The sequence below is a fragment of the Phlebotomus papatasi genome, chromosome 3 (assembly GCF_024763615.1).
Source record: "Phlebotomus papatasi isolate M1 chromosome 3, Ppap_2.1, whole genome shotgun sequence".
NCBI lineage: Eukaryota > Metazoa > Arthropoda > Insecta > Diptera > Psychodidae > Phlebotomus > Phlebotomus papatasi.
In genome coordinates this window covers 62,396,827-62,401,606 of record NC_077224.1, presented here as the reverse complement: position 1 = coordinate 62,401,606, position 4,780 = coordinate 62,396,827, and the positions used below count along the sequence as shown (strand labels likewise).

General features: G+C 32.1%; 2 long non-coding RNA genes across 2 annotated transcripts; one reads left to right on the top strand and one right to left on the bottom strand.

Moving 5' to 3' along the window:
• Window positions 1-3,312: 3,312 nt before the first annotated feature.
• Window positions 3,313-3,747, bottom strand: LOC129807128 (uncharacterized). Its single transcript, XR_008752242.1, has 2 exons — window positions 3,656-3,747; window positions 3,313-3,590 (listed from the first exon to the last, which is right to left on the bottom strand). It is a non-coding gene; the product is annotated as an uncharacterized LOC129807128 (long non-coding RNA).
• Window positions 3,748-4,091: 344 nt separating this feature from the next.
• LOC129807129 (uncharacterized) lies at window positions 4,092-4,557 on the top strand. Its single transcript, XR_008752243.1, has 2 exons — window positions 4,092-4,208; window positions 4,275-4,557. It is a non-coding gene; the product is annotated as an uncharacterized LOC129807129 (long non-coding RNA).
• Window positions 4,558-4,780: the final 223 nt, after the last annotated feature.

Genomic DNA, 4,780 nt, shown 5'->3' with positions numbered 1-4,780 from the left:
AAAAACGTAGTAAAAATTTAGTCATTATGAAGCTTGGGACCGTGCCTTATTTAATCAATATTTTATCTATTCTAAATCAACATCTTATTATTTTCCATATGACATTTTTAAAGATTAACTTGAATAATTTGATTTTTATTTTTTGTTAGCTTTCCCAGTAATTTTTTTTATATTTTTCTTTCTTGTTTTAAAGAATGTTTTTACCCGTTGAATTTTCACATTCCTTACATTTTCCGAGATTTTCCTGCAACTGTATTCTTTTGAGAGCAAGGACTAAACACAAAACTAAAATTTATACTTCAAAATGTTTAAGAATTTATTAAAGTGCAACAAAAATTTAAAATTCAAGTAACTTTGTATAGAGCTATTTGAAAATATGCAAAGGAAGAATTTAAACATACAACCACTCTTAAAATATACTGTTAATGTTCTGCATACACCGGAAAATTTATTTTCATCAACTTCCAAGAAGTTCCTCGTTACTCATTATCCGAATTTTGTTTTCCTGTTTTTGAAGAGACCAAATTACATGCCCCTGTCATGGCAATAAACTTCATATCACAAAACCAACAAATAGTTTTCACATTTTCATACACAAATTCCGACTGAATAAGAGGAGATTTAATTAATTAGTTGGATAATTTTTGTGTCAGTTTCAGAGATGATCTGTCTGCCATGGATGATGTTTAAAATACAGAACATTATTGTGCCAAAAAAAAAGTTTAGCACTAGTTATTTTGCAGGAAATCAAAATACTTGTGTACCAGGCATTCAACATGTTGTCAGAATAAGTAATAATTAAATTTTTTGGATGGAATAAAAAGAAGTATGGATTAAAGATAGGAATTACATTTTCGTATTCTTTATTGAGTCATGTTCCATGTGGTGGAGACAATTAAGGACAAGAAGACAGATTGAAGCAGAACTACCGAAACATTCTCATTCATTTAACCTGATTTGTCTGGAAAGAATTAATTCATTCTTCTTAATAGTTAATTATTCATGACAGAGATAAATGTTTGGTATATAGAGATTTAAGCTGCTCTGTTTGTATTTCAGATTTGACTCTAAGGCATCGGAAGTGGTAGGTGAAATGAATATATTGAGTAAATATAATACTATAATTGTCGTACAAAAGCTACCTGTTTGAGATTGAGGTAAAATAAGACGATAAGCTTAAATTATCGTATTAAAGAACTGTAAATAAATCAGCAGAGGTGGAAGCAAACTCGGGCTAGAACACATTAAGGTATTTAAAAGCGTATTTGTCAACCAACTTGGGAATATTTGGCACCACTAGTTGGAAAGGTCAACTGTTCTGGTGGGATCTATAATTCTGAGAGCCAAAATCCCGAAAACCAAAATCCTCAGTCAAAATTCCGAAACCTAAAATCCTAAAAAGGTCTAAACCAGACGTAGAATAATGTGTAGAATAAATTTACAAAACATTGAAAACTTCCCATTGCCTTTGAATTGGAACACTTATTGTCCAGGTCAAATATTTCTGTTAAAATTTACTTCTTCTTCATTTGCACACAAAGTACAAAATCCTAATACAGAATCAAATCGAAATTAAAGTCTTAGTTCGAAGTCTATTTTTCAAAATCATGCATTGGTTAACGTATCGATACGATACGGGCTTCAGACATAAGGCTTAGCCATACGGTTTAATTGCTCTAATTTCTCATCAATTGAGATTTTTGGAAAAAAAAAATTTACGATTCAGTTTTTAAGGATTAGTGATCTATTAAATTTTGAAAAACCAATGAAATTGGTTGCTAAGGATTTTGAGACCTTCTGGAACTGGACGAATCCTCTTCTGAAGACCGCTTAAGGTTTGTCATTACGGAATCGAGAACTCAAGATGGTAGAATATAGAAACATTTTTATAGAAGAAAAAATAAAAACTGCACAGTTCTTGTACATCGGCAATTGAAGACATTAAAGATTTAAAGATTTAGACAGTATATTCAAATCAAATAGATCCCAATTTAACGGTGCTATCACACTAGGATTTTCACAATTTAATTTTAAATTCAATTGAGTCAATTGAGCATTATAAGATTTCTAGAATTTAACTTGAAAATATTCACAGCCAGGACACATTTTGCAAGAAATTAGCTCAATTTTAAATACTGCCGCGAGATTTTTGATTGTGAATGACTCCAGAAGGATACCCAAAGGCAGAAGAAAGAGTTGTAGGCAAGGGGGCTCATGAAGAGACTCTTATACATTTTGTTGAAAATCCGTATGAAGTCATCCCAACTGCGATTTCTTGACACAACAATTTACTTTAAATGGCTTTGGAGAAATTTAATGAACTACTCCCGATACTTAAGCTTCACCCGCGTACAAGTGTGTATCACTAATCACTGTACTTATTTTATTTTTTGGCCACAAATAATAATTAATTACGAGCGAATAAATTTAATAAAAACAATTTGGTTCAAAAGGATATATGTTTAACTGCAATAAAATTGAAATTAATGAGCAATTTTAACATTTTAATTTGCTGAATTCAAATTTAATTGAGCAACCACATTTTTTATGTTGTTTTAGCATATTTAACCCTCTAACGGGTAAGACCGCCTCCAGGCGGTCTTCACAAAAATCACATTTACAGCGACAATAAAGGTTTTATTTATTTAAAAGTGCTAGTGTCCTCGGTAATAGTCTTATAAACATCTCTGGAAAGTTTCAACTCATTTTGACTCTTCGTTTTGTTGCTATTCCCAGGTTTGTGTGACAGGTCAGAGAAAAAGCAACAAATAAATATTTGTGCAAAAAAACTCATTTCCAATTTCCATAAAAATACCGATTTAAAGTTATCTGACTAAAATAAATTTGTTTTTTACTGAAAGATATGTCATTCTACTTTGTATATTTTATTTAAAAAATGTGAAAAAACTAAAAATGTGAATTTTAGAAGCAAAGAGTTTCAAAAATTTTTATATTTTCTCACCTAGCGCCTAAACTAACAGAGATAATGAAGAATTCGTGGTTTTTTCGACTTTATTGTATCAATAGAAAACATTGTTTTAGAACTTTTTTACGCATATTAAAGAAAACACTGTTAGAGGGTTAAAACATGTTTTGATGGGCCAAATTTTAGTTTATATCAATAAATAGGCGAAAATCTATCAATTCAAATTATTTTTAATGCAAAATTGCATAGAAACAATTCATCTGAAAATTAAATTGAATTTACAAATTGAAAACATCCTAGTGTGATAGCACGGTAAAGTAGATAGTTCACATTTCAAATAAGGCATAACAAACCTCAAAATAATTTCAATTAAAATACCATTTAGATTAGTTCAAAATATTTATTTCAATTAGATTTTTAGACAGGCATTTCCAAAAAATAACGATTTTGAAGAAAAATTTTACAATAAGCAATGATCCAATAAAGGTTCGTCATCGTGAGCACTGCAACATCCTCAATCGGAGTACTTCCTACTAGTAGTATGATGGTCTGTATGGTTGGTAAGATGGTTGATATGTTGGGTAGTATTGTGGTTGAGGGTATGGGAGGGGAGCTGGATGAGGACCTGGGTTGGGTCCAGGAGCAGCGTAAGCAACGGCCACAGCTGTTAAGAAAACGGTAATTATATTATTACTTAATTATTAGGACAGTTTTTCTAGATCAACTCACCGAAGGCAACGAAGAAAGCGAAGATCAAGAATTTCATCATCTTGGATAGTTTGTTAGTTTGACTTCAGTTGACGAGTTGAACTGACGATGCCAATTGAGGAAAACTACGAGGTATTTATACAAAAATTTGGTCGATGTGTGGAACATTAGCATTACGACTTAAAGAGAACGAAAAACGTGTCACACGATTTTTCTTCAAGACTTGCTCATAGCAACTGTTCACGTAGAACTTTTGCATTTGGTAAATCGTGAGCTTCACTCTTTGAAAAGGCTTTATGGATCAGCATCACGTATAGTTCACGTGTTCAGAACAACCAAGCGGCTGTTGCTACATCACGTATTGGGGAAATATCGCCCGATTGACATCAACGTTACTATAAGTCACGACATTAATATTATTATATCTCGAGTATTACAGATTAACCAATTTTTGTATAAATACCGCATACTTTTTCTCAATTGGCATCGTCAGTTCAACTCGTCAACTGAAGTCAATCAACTAATTAAACCAAAATGATGAAATTCTTGGTCTTCGCCCTCTTCGTTGCCTTCGGTAAGTTGTCTTGGAAAAACTGTCTGAATAATTAAGGAATAATATAATTATCTTTTTTCTTAACAGCTGTGGCCGTTGCTTACGCTGCTCCTGGACCCAACCCAGGTCCTCATCCAGCTCCCCTCCCATACCCTCAACCACAATACTACCCAACATATCAACCATCTTACCAACCATACAGACCATCATACTACTAGTAGGAAGTACTCCGATCGAGGATGTTGCAGTGCTCACGATGACGAACCTTTATTGGATCATTGCTTATTGTAAAATTTTTCTTCAAAATCGTTATTTTTTCGAAATGCCTGTCTAAAAATATATTTGGAATAAAAAGCTAATAGAAACTAAACTTATAGTTACTTTTGTTTAGGAATTTCTTTTCAATTTTTACCATGTCTTATAGCCCCAAAGAATTGGACAGCAGACTGTTTGTGGATAAACCATAATTAGACCAATGTTCTTTTGTTTCCAAAGGATGCTTTAAAAATTGTAGATGCAGAAATATCATCCGTATACGGTAATGATCTTGAATTATGTTTTATTGAAACTTTAGAAACTGAATAAAATCAGTG